The 13,415-nt window shown below is 28.8% G+C and overlaps 1 pseudogene; it reads right to left on the reverse strand.

Moving 5' to 3' along the window:
• Positions 1 to 804: 804 nt before the first annotated feature.
• LOC149230074 (EPIDERMAL PATTERNING FACTOR-like protein 3) lies at positions 805 to 10,909 on the reverse strand (annotated as a pseudogene).
• Positions 10,910 to 13,415: the final 2,506 nt, after the last annotated feature.

The following is a 13,415-nucleotide window of genomic DNA, read 5'->3' on the forward strand; positions in this document are numbered from 1 at the left end:
ATTTAATAACCTATAATCATTTGTTAGAAAACCCTTAATAATTTGTTTAAAAATCTATTATTAAAAAAATAAAATATATTTTGTTCACACTAATTTAAAACCCATTGACATAATACTAACATTTAATCTAGCATATTTAAATCAAAACTTAACTATCTTTAATAAAATCATTTACTTGTCATCACCCAATAATTCAAAACCTATTAAAATAATACTAAAATTGGAATTACTATATTTAAATGAAAACCTCTATTTATCTTTAATAAATTGAAATCATTTACTCAAAAGAAATATTATTCCTGTAAAATATATCTGTAAAATATATCTTTACAAGTTTGGAAACATGTTGAAAATTATAATTACCCAATAATTCAACCCCTATTATTATAATATTAAAAATTTTAGTTACCATATTTAAAAAAATATTATTACCTTGTCATGACCAAAAAAAACCATTTAAAATATTGAATTACTTATTTAACAATTATAAAACAATTGCATTAAACTCAACGTACAGTTCATACAAATACCCTGGGCATTCAAATTTTGTCCATCCATGAAAATATGATGGTTTCAGATATTGACCAGTTACTTAAAAGGCCACAATCAAATTCATTAGAGCGGAAGATCATGAATAAAAATAAATTAAGTAAAACGGTTAAGCAAAACTTCATTCATTCATTAATAGTATAAACTAAAATTCATTATTTCAAACATATAAATTTATGTAAGTAAAGAGACATGCATTGCATGGTCTCTGATTTCTGCAAAAGGTAGCGGTCAGTCTGACAGTTTTGCGAGCGGTCAAATACGAGGCGATTGGTAGTATGATGCGTTAAAGATTTTGTTGCCGCATTCGCATTTCCACACCACGGGATAGTAAACCTCTACACGTTTTGGAATGCACTGCAATTTTGGAGTGAGGGCGCACTGCACAGGCTTACAAGGGTTGCACCCCTCGCATTTAGCAACGCAGGATGGTGGCGGAGAGCCAATATGCACCCCTCGCAATGCAACCTCGCTTCTAACCTCTCCCAACACCTGTAACATCCGTTTAATTGTACACCAATATCTTCAATCCAATCCAATACACATTTACATAATAGATTGTGTAAATATTAATATCAAAGATTACAGAAAAACATGGATTCGGAAACAAAATATTACAAAGAATGCAGGGCCACCACGAAGACGTGGTTTGTTTATCATTAATTTCTCTCCCAGCGATCTCTGCATTATCAAAAGCGTTACTGTATCATATTACTGTTTTTGCAAGCATGTGAGAAAATATTCTGTGCAAGAAAAATTGAATACCCAATCAATAATTTATGTAAAGTACGCACCCCTAAAGCTCAATAATATCAAAACAGAAACGAGGATCTTCATTCTATATCTCAGCAGAAACCTCTTTGAACAACGTGCCCCCCACCAGAAATCTCTTTGAATAATGTACTCTCCCCAGCAGAATCTCGTTGTGTAAAGTATTCTGCGTTGTTGTGTCTCCAAATATTGTATATATTGAATCTCAAGAGCTAATAATAAAAGGAAAAGGAAAGCATAAAAACAAAAAAGCTACGATGCTAATAATAAAAGGAAAAGGAAAGCATAAAAACAAAAATAACGTATAAAGCTTATGGCCAAGTCATATTGAACCTTTAGAGCTACGACCCAAATGGACAGAAAAATAAAGCAAAATGTAAATAAAAGAAAAAAGAAAAACAACATAGAAACCGTTTCTATAACGCAAATCAGTATGGATAATTTCTATTATTTTGGGAAAAAAGGTTATTAATATTTATACGATAATTTATTATTATTTTTGAAAAACGTTATTAATATTTCTTAGGTTTTTTTTTCCGTTAGAATAAAAAGCAAATTAACGAGTATTCTGACAATAGGGGAAAAAATAAAATAAAACATAAAGCAAAGTAAAAAGATAATAATACATAAACATGTAACCCAAATTAGTAATGATCATTTACTAAAAAATAAGTCATCAAGACATTTCTTTCTTCAAAGAACTCTTATGAATGCTTTTAAACACTTCCAATTCATTCCCATAGTATCCCCATTTTGGATACTAAGAGAATATTGATATTTACTAGATTATCACCCATGGAATACATACAATAGCTAAAACTAGCTCAAATTAGAGTACTAATAGATATACATTTTAAGCCTCTTTCACTCATAAAAGACACTCCCCAAATTCAACAACTGATCTAGTTGATCACGCTCAAGTTACAAATTTTTACTTTTCCTTTTTGGTCAAGTGAAGCACTACAACACAAGGGGGGTTTTAAGACAATTTTCGGGTAAATTGTCTTAACTTGAGACAAAAGAAAACTTGTGTATTGTCTTAAATATTCCCTTTAAGCCGGTGTGTCAAATTAAATTGTCTTAAAATATTGGTGTTTCAAATTAAATTGTCTTAAAATATTATCTTTATAGAGACAATATATAACACAAGCATTTTTGTCTCTCCAGGGACAATTTCATTTTTGTATCTCTAGAGACAATAGTTGGGATTAAAGACATATTTTCTTTAAAGAGACAATATTTTTGATCCTAACTATTGTTTTTGCACAAACAACAAAAATTACATTCAAAGATAATACAACATCACTTTTTTCTATGTAGAGACAATAAAATAATGAATCTAGAAAATATCTCACCTTTGAAATAAACCAATATTAAAGTATTTAATAAAAAATAAACTACAATATCATTGATTAGCTCATATTAGGACACAATGAAATTGAACCACCAACCTCCTTATAAAGCAAGCTATCTTCCATTGAGCTAGCACCCTTTAAAGAATTATGTGTGAGTTATGGTAGTCCTTGAAATTGCATATATAGGCATTGATTTTAAATCTAGCAATTACACTGAGAGGTGCAACGGAATGTCGATACAAGTGGAAGTGTGGAAGCCAATGAGAAAGTGAAAAATATGTTAAATGAAATACAATCAAAATTTGGGCTTCTATATATCATCTAAAGCATGTAGCAAGGAGGTTAAATTTAAGAGGAAAGTTACACTAACATAAATATCCCAGAACATTGGAAATATTTACAAGCACAAAATATATCAACGTCTGACAAAATCCCATAATAATGGAAATTTTGTAGAGATGTTACACAAATCGAAAAGACAATGGAAATCATTTGTTTACTAACATTGGGGATGATCAATCCCCCTTGATCGCATCGTAATGTGCAATGAAAAATAACTCAAAGACATTGTATCAATCTTTTTTTACACCACCTTGCTTGCCCAATAAATTTTTTGGAGTACCTACTCCAACATTTTATAGGCTACTTGAGAAGAAAAAAAAACAGAAACCAATGTGACTCACTGCTAGAAATTTATCAACAATTGCAATATTCTTGGAAGGCGATAGGTCAATATTACTCCAACCTTGAATTTTTCTTTTTTAAAACTTTGCTATTATCCATCTCAAATAATCAACAACTGAAAAACTATTTACCGAAGGACCTACCCAAATAAGAAATAGTCTCCCCAAGATTCATAAGCTTTCATTTATGATTCATCCAAGTAGGGCATTCATCTTGGCCAAAATGAAACACTATTTTTCCTCTCTAACAGCTACTCTTGTTCCTTTTGCAAAAGTGTCGGAGAAGAAATTAGTACCCTCAATAAATTTTTGAATCAACGATTGTGTTAAATATGAGGCATCTGCAAATTGGAAATTTGAGTATATTACAATACATATCCTGAAATTTGATATCATATGAATAACTTTTATAAGAGAAATAATGAAAATATTTTACAAGTAAACTTTCCATGGCTGAATTTCAATTCTCCAACACATGTATTAGAGGTAAAGGTACTTCTATATTTTTTTCCAAAGAATATCTAGTACTCAAATAATGAGGTGGAGATTGAAGTTACATTTAAACTACCACTCATCACTCATTATAACCAATGAAATGGTCTATATATCAATGCATGTTTTATACATAGTAAAAGTGGTCAGCTTTTAGGAGCTCTTTCTGGTGGACAAAGACAAATTCTTAGACTAGCCATACTAAAACATCTTGGAATATTTATGCAGAATTAAAACCATATTGAGAAGCAAAAAGATTGGATGTACCTTGAATCATATAATGGAACTAATTTATATTTATGCAGAATTAAAAACAGAGTGAGAAGAAAAGATATTGCATGTACCTTGAATCATATATTAGAACTAATTTCTAATTGAAACCTTTTGAAGTAAAAAGAATAATGTAAAAAAAGTCTTCCAGTATGTGACATTGTTAGGAATTTTGCATGCATGCTTCAACAAGGTCATTCATGGATTTTTCTGTAAATAAATAGAAGCATCAACTGAAGAAACAAGCTTCTCTACTCACAGTTTAAGGTTTCGCAAAGTTTTTTCCATTCCTTGGATTGGTTCTTCTAGGGTGAAATTTGTGGATTAGAATCCACATCACATAGACATAAGCCAAAAGCTAGAGTTTCTTCCCAAAGGTGTACTTTTCAATAAGAGACAATTGTATGCATATGATTTGGCTAAAACGGCACCAAGACTCGCATCCACAATCTCTTGAAAGATTTACTTGGGATTGCTTAACCTTGTGGTTGAAGCCATTTTTGGCATGCCATATGCAACATCAGATGTTAATGCTTTGTTGCAACTATTTGTAAGACACTTGGTAATGAATACTTCTAACAACTAGCATATTGGATCTCTACTTGGGTTGAGTTTAGTAGTGAATGCATTTATTCAAGCCATCTCCCTCGTCCTTTATGTCCCATGACACTCACTTCCCTGAGCTGGACCTGACTAACCTACCAACACTATCATAAGGCCTAAGGTGCCCTTAATGATGAAGTCTAGCCCTGATTTCAAACCTTTTAATCCATCTCTTGGAGGAGCTAGAAACTAAAATTCCTCTATCTAATAGCAACAATCACAACGGTTCAAGGCCAAGTCAATGTATGGATTACTCAAGATATAAAAAATGAAATAGGGTAATAAGGATATCTCTTGCATTACATGTGAGATTATGAAGATGGTAGATTTTGTAGCATATAAAAAGCCAAGTTTTAGAGGCCATGGAGAATTTGTTAGGAAAATATTGCATATGTGCAGCGTGGTGGTTTTGGAAAAGTGAATGAATTCGACTATTTAAAAAAGAAGAAAGAAAGGTGATTTTGTGTGGACTAGTCTAGTGTAAGTCATGTTGAAAGGAAAAGTCATTGTATGGATCAAGTAGGTAAAGAAGTCAAGAGAGTGGTTGTATGATAAAGAGGAGAAATGAAGATGGAGATGGAGTAAATGTTGTTGAAGTTTAATGAAGGAGTCGGTATATGAATTATTAATACCCAAAGAGTTTTGGTCCAAGTTATGAAATCCTATCATAGGCAAGTGTATTCCCCTAGGAAGTTATAAGACCTAATGTTCAGAAAGATATGTAGTGTGGGAGAATGCATAGTTGTAAGGCCTTAAGAGCTTGTCCATGAATACATGTAGTGTAGTGGCACATGGAGTCATCAAGTTGTGGAATGATCCACTTGGAGAGGTATCAGGGTGGTAGGTGTACTGGTATGCTGGAATGCGAAACATCAGATGATAAGGTTAATGAATCGGACTAGGTCAATCTTCTAGAGTCAAGTTTACGATAGGGATTGTTAGTGTGGATTAGGTAAACTTGACTCGGTCAAGTTGTTGGTTGTTTTTGGGCTTTAGGTATATGAAACCCATGTTTTTGTACATGGTATTCGTGTTTGGTGTAGATTATTTATAGGTTAAAAATTCATGATTATTAATCCTACTGGCTAATAGGATGAAGCAACAATGTCTTTAGACACCACCACTTCCCTTGGTGTCTATGATCCTAACAGATGCTCCACCCATCATCAATGACACATAAATATTTTTTTGATAACAAATTGTGTAAGACCAAGTTGAATAGAATGTCATGTTAGTGACTAAAAGAAGTGAAAGATTAAAAATGGGAAAACAAATTATTAATAAAATTAAAATTAAAAGAAAAGAAACATTAGGGATTTTTTACTAAAAATTAAAATTTGAGAAAATAATCCTTGAGGTTAGATTTAAATCCAAATCCAATATTACAATGTGTAGTCGAAACATGGCACAATTTCACCTGGAAAATAATAGAAATTTCGAGATGATTTTGAGAAAATATGATAGAAAGTTTTGAAAATCTAGGTTACAACTGTCAAGCTTTAGGATTTTGGTTTCCCGAGGGGTTCTTGATGGTTCTAAATATATTTATACTAAAAAAAAAAAAAAAAAACTATTTAAGGATTGCAACAATTGGATTTCTTGACGATTAATGTATTTTATCTCATCATGTCACTAACTAAGATTTGAAACTAGGTAACAACCGTTCCACCCAACCACTCGAGATAACCCCAATTGACATATTATTAATAATATTAATAATGTTATTAATATTATTATATTAATAATAGTATTATTAACATTAAAATAATTAATATTAATAATATTATTAACACCAACATAGATCCATATTTAATTATGGATCTACCATGCATTGGGAGGGATCAAATCTATCAAGATGAAAACCTCTTTATGAGTGTAAAAATTGAGGAAATGTTTGCACCATAAGGTATTCCATTCCTCTTAGCTCTTAGTAGGTCCATAATTAATATGGATCTATGTTGGTTTTGGGAAATACATTAATAAAATGTTTTAACTATAATTTCTTTATTTATTTCCACTTGTTTTATATAATCTGTACACAGTTGACATTGAAATATTTTATATATGATTCAAAATATCCATATTAAAATTTTAATACAAGCACTCTTTCAGAAATAGAAAACATTCCCCTCCTCTCTACATATATATATATATATATATATATATATATATATATATATATATATATATATATATATATATATATATATATATAATAGTTTTAAAATTTCATATCTCTGTCTATGCATACAATGAATTATTTTTATTATTAATATTTTTAAAAATATTACGTATCAACTCCATATTAAATATTGAAGGAATTACAAATCTCTCTTATTGCTTGAATTATAAGGCACCTATTAGTGCAATACGAGCTCTCTCTCTCTCTTAAATGTTATATATCAACTTGATATTAATAATGAAATAAATTTTTACATCTACATTATAATGAAAAGTGAAATATATGAATTACTTTATTTTTTCTTCATGATGATGATGAAGATTAACATCCACTAAGGCCAATGTGTGCTATCAGACCTTAAGAAGGTAAGCTATTAATTGTGACTCTTAATATCTTATGTCTATGATGAAAAAGAAGAAAAAGAAGTGACCCAAGATTATTGTAGTTTGTTGACATGACAAGTGAAGAAGGTTGGAGGTGTTGCAAATGTTTTGAAATGAGAATAGATGTAAGATCTAGGCACTCTAGGAGAAAAAAGAAACATCTTCAACTCTCTTAGTACCACAAATGTGAAAACCTTTTCATCCTAGGTTGTTTTGGGAGTAAACCAACATCCAATTTAACTTCAAAGTTCATGAGAATTAGTTCTTATCTTTGCAATGATCATTTTCTTCTTAGTACTCTTCGTGACAAAGAGATAATTCTGGTTAGCAAGGGTGGGGTTGTTCTTCTATTTATAATAACTTAGCTTCCTTTTCCCCTCTAGCTCCTTCTCATCCCATAATTTATCCTTAAATTTGGAGGTAATAGTAATTTTAATACTATCTTTATTCTCCGAGATGATCTCCTCCTTTATCTGATAGTAGTCAAGCCAAGACCAGGCATCCTTATGCCATTTGCTTGAGATGAAGGTGTGGGTTGTGGCTAGAGTTGGAAGCAATCTTGGGAAACCTCTTCGCTTCCATATTGTAAATTTTTTCTTGTACATCAAATACCTAAACATAGCCATATTCTCGATGGGGAAAAGGCTAGCTTTGATCAAGAGGATAGGATAGGGAATATTCTTTTTAATCTTCAGATTATAGATTATAAATTACTTTTACATCATCTCAATCTTTGTCCATGACTCTATGTATATACTGCAACCCTACACCTCACATGCATATAAAATAATGGGGGTGACTAAAGCCTCAAAGAGGAACCTTTTGTTACTACAAATCCAGAGATAACAAGCTTTCCATCCTCCAAAAATCCTTTTCTCAATTCTATAATTAGAGTCGAGCTGATGATGAGTATAAAATTATGTTATTTAATATGGGCACTAAAACATTTTATTTATAGTTCTCTCTCACACACACAAACATATCAAACTAAACATAGAATGGATTACACATCATGCAATATAAGATGATATAAAATTAAGGTTGAAATTAAAGTAATTTATTTATGATTGGCATTAACTTTTTTTGTTATTACTATTTTCGAATTATTAATGTAATTATTACTGTATTATTTTTAAATATAATATTATGTGACAATATCATTATACTAAATTATAATGCACAATAAATACATTTCTATTTGCTAGTAATAATATTACATTAAACACCTTCTTCTCATTTTCTTCAATTTTAATTTTTAATAATGCAAATTTCTTCTATTATTAATATTTCTTTTCTTTTAAATTTTAATATGCCTTGATGATGTACAAAGCCTAGGAAATTTCACACATTATACCTAATATTTAAAAAAGAAGATTAACAACAACATAATCTTCTATTATGAATATCTATTTTTTTTAATTAAATTATTTTATAAGATAAACATAGATATAAAATTCAAAGTATAATAGACCATTTATAATTAAATCATTATTTTATGCAAATAATTAAAGTGAATGATATTTTATGATAATATAAAAAAATATTTTAAATTTTTATTTCAAACAAATCAGTTAAAATTTATATTTAATATCTTTTAATTATTGTTGGTTAAAAAACCACTTTAATCATATTTTAAAAAAGATATTCCTAAAAGGTAAAATACATCTTTTTAAATTGGAATCATATCTAAAAATTATTTTCCAAATAATTTAAATAAACTTTGAGATATCATATTTAAATCAAAACATATATTTAGCTTTTAATAAAATCATTTTATTAAAAGATGATGGTTGGAATATTAGTAGAAGTTGGGTTCCTGTCTTCTCCCCCTAATTTTTTAGGCTTTTTTTGCTTTGAATTTTTTTTTTTTTTTTAATCTATGTAGGTATTGGGATCCTTTTTTAGTATTTGATGTTCATTTATTCTTCATTAGAGTTTATTTTCTTGATCCTTCGTGTTTTTTATGTATTCGTTCTTAACTCCTTTTAGTATTTTTTTTATCTGTTTAATGGGCTTGAGCCCCATATTTTATCGTTGACCCAATTTTATTTATTGATTATTTTTCTTCAGATATATATAAATATATATGTTTCTATTTTTATTTTTATTTATTTATTTTTATATATATTTATTTTGAGTTGTGTATATTTTTGTTATATTTTATTTATTTTTCCATTAATTATTTTTAATTTATTTTATTTTATTTCTTTTAGTTATTTTGTTCATCAAATGTAGGGTCTTCACTTATTTTTATAAATTTTGACTCCCCTCCTTTAAATTTTGACTTTGATTATTTATTTATTGATTTTAAAAACTCACAGTTTAATATGGCGATTACTTATTAATATTTGTTTTTAATAAATTAATAAACTATTATTACAATGTAAATATTACTCTTCAAAAACTAGTAATATTTGGTTTTAATAAATTAATTTAAATATTATTTTTCAAAAAATAGTCATTTAATATAGGGGTTACATATTAATATTTCAATAAATTAATAACTTAATAAACTAATATCATTATTTAAATATTACTTTTCAATTACTAGTAATATTTGGTTTTAATAAATTAATTTAAATATTATTTTTCAAAAACTATCCGTTATACCTATTGATATTTTTAATAAACTAATGAAATAATATCATTATTTAAATATTTTTTTAAAAAAGTAGCAGTTAATATAGGCATTACTTAATAATATTTGATTTTAATATATTAATAAATTAATATTATAATTTAAACATTATTGTTCAAATATAGCCGTTACTTGAAATTATGTTTCGACATTGCTCTTTATTTAAGCCATGGTCTGCCTCTTCATGTGGTCCTCATGATGAACCACACTTGTTGGTTCCAAATGCTTTGGCCAAAAAAGTCTCTCATATGATTTCTACCAAAAACTTTTTTTAATTCATTATGGATCACAAAAACTTGAATACAGAAAATTATTTTATTCGTCATCCATTAATATTTCAAAATCAATTAAAATAATATTAAAATTTAAATTACCATAAATAACTCAAAACTTATATTTATCTTTAATAAATTGAAATCATTTTTATTGAAATCATTTACTATTCCTAAAAGGTAAAATACATCTTTACAAGTTGGAAACACATTCAATATTATAAATGCCCAATAATTCAACACCTACTAATATAATACTAAAAATATTATTACCCTGTCATGTTTTAATCATGAATCAAAAACCCATTTTAAATATTGCATCACTTATTTACCAATTATAAAACAATTGCACTAAAGTCCCGTACAGTTCATCCAAATACCCTGCCAATTCAAATTTTGTTCATCCATGAAAATAAGATGGTTTCAGATATTCACCAGTTACTTGAAAGGCGACAATTAAATTGATTAGAGCTGAAGATCATGAAGAAATACAAATTAAACTGACAAAACAGTTAAGCAAAACTAATGGACCTATAAATCGTCAAAGTTCTGTAAAATTGATTAATAATTCTAAAATTCGCTATTTCAAACAAACAAAAAAATTATGTAAGTAGAAAGACATACATTCCATGGTCTCTGATTTCTGCAGAAGGTGGCCGTCAGTGGAACAGCTTTGCGAGCGCTCAAATACTGGGCAGTTGGTGGTATCATGCGTTAAAGATTTTGTTTCCGCAGCACGGGATAGTAATGCTCTACACGTTTTGGAATGCACTGCAGTTTTGGAGTCACGTCGCACTGCACAGGCTTACAAGGGTTGCACCCCTCGCATTTAGCAACGCATGATGGTGGCGCGGAGACAATATGCACCAGTCGCTTCTAACCTCTCCTATCACCTGTAAGCTCTGTTTTCATCATTCAATTGTACACCAATATCTTCAATCCAATCCAATACACATTTACATAATAGATTGCGTATTTAATATCAAAGGTTCCAAAGAAAACATGGATTTCAGTAACGAAAGATTACAGGGAAAGCAACGCCACGACATTCCGACGAAAACGTGGTTTGTTATCACTAATTTCTCTCCCAGCGATCTCTGCATTATCGAAAGGGTTACTGTATCATATTGGTGTTTTTGCAGGCAAACATTTTGTGCAAAATAAATTGAAAACCCAATGAATATTTTATGTAAAGTACGCACCCCTAAAGCTCAATAATATTAAAACAGAAACCAAGATCTTCATCCCGCCATAACGTGAAACAGGACGCTCTCATCAATACTCAAAATAGTTAAATAAATTATATAAAAAACATCACAGAAAATAACTGGAGTCAAAGTCAACTAAACTGAAGTAAATCTAAACTCATTATAACACCTAACACACACCAAAACAGATGACACTAAACTCATTATAACACCTAACCCACACCAAAACAGATGACACCTACAAACGATAAAAATAAATACGATGACACCTAACGAAATGTGAGATTTGTATCTCAACACCCTCAGCAGAAATCTATTTCCCACAAATTCTCTTTGCATAATGTATGCAGAAGTCTATTTGAAAAAGGTATTCACCGAGCAAATTCTCTCTGTATAATGTATGCAGAAGTCTATTTGAACACGGTAATCTCCCAGAAAAATCTATTTGTATAATGTATGCAGAAGTCTATTTGAACAAGTGTATACAGAAGTCTATTTGAACAAGGTATTCTCCCAGCAAAATCTCTTTGTGTCCGAATATTGTATATATTGAATCTAAAGAGCTACGATGCTAATAATAAAAGGGAAAAAGAAAATTATAAAAACAAAAATAACGCATAAAGCATATAAAGCAAGTCATAGGGAACCTTTAGAGCTACGATCCAAATCGAGAGAATAATAAGCAAAAATTAAATAAAAGATAATGGAAAAACTACATAGAAACCTATAACCCAAATTACTAAGTACAAGTTTTATTATTTTGGGAAAAAAATTATTAATATTTTTAGGATAATTTATTATAATTGAAATGACCAAAAAACAACATATATATAGATGGACAACTGCATTTTTGACCGGGCAAAAATAATTTCAAGTAATCTTGAAGAAAACAGTGTTTAAATTATGTTTTTGAAGTCTACAATAGATTCAATAGGGTCAAAAACCTATTGGGCACCCAAAACTTTGAAGTTTAACAACTTTAATTTAGATAAATTCCATGCCTGAATTTATCAAAATATTGCCGGAATTTTCATGCTTTTCAGTGAAAAATAATGACAATTTAGTAACATGTGGGAAAAAAGTTATTAATATTTCTAGATTTTTCTTATCTTTACCTTTTTAGGATAATGGTAAATTAAGGGCTCTGCAAATAGAAAGAAAAATAAAACATAAAACATAAAAAAAATAACATAAAAAAGAAAAAAAAATAAGAAAAATAACAAATAAACAAATAACCTAAATCTTAATGAAAATTTACAATCATCTTATAAAAAGGTTATTAATATTTGTAAGGTTTTTTTAATCTTTTAGCTTTTACCATAAAGATAAGATAAATTTCTTTATAGGGTATAAAATTACTATTATAAAATATTCCTTCAATATATAAACAAAATAATTATTCAAAAATAGTCATGTCATGTTATTGGGTAGAAATAATACTTGTTAATCGAAGTAACATTATTAATACATATCTTAATAACTTTTTTTTAAATGAGAAATGACTATGAACAGAATTAAATCCACACTTCATCTATACAGTAAAAATATTTGTACAAATTACTTCTTTAGTTAAAACATTTGCATAGTTATCCAAAGCCTTAAACTTGACTTCTAATTGCTTCACAAAATTCCACTAGTCTCAGTTGGAATTTGAAGTTCCTTTTCAAAGCAGTTGCATATAAAATATGCATGAATCTAGCTTCAAATTGAATATCTATGTATATCTATGTACTCTTTATACAACCAAACCACTTCATTGGATGATTTAAAAGTCACATCTCTACCGTCTCTCTGTATATAAAAACCACATCTTTAAAAGTATCTCTATATATAATTATTCTTTTTATTAATATTTTTTAACATTTCATATCTCTTTCTATGCATACATTGAATTATTCTTATTATTAATCTTTTTAAAAATTTCACATATCAACTTCATATTAAATATTGAAGGAATTACAAATATCTCTTATAACTTGAATTGTAAAGTACCTATTAATGGAACAAGT

The sequence above is a fragment of the Pinus tabuliformis genome, chromosome J (genome assembly GCF_031772625.1).
Source record: "Pinus tabuliformis cultivar Carrire ecotype Pingquan chromosome J, CPIR1, whole genome shotgun sequence".
In the NCBI taxonomy this organism is placed as follows: domain Eukaryota; kingdom Viridiplantae; phylum Streptophyta; class Pinopsida; order Pinales; family Pinaceae; genus Pinus; species Pinus tabuliformis.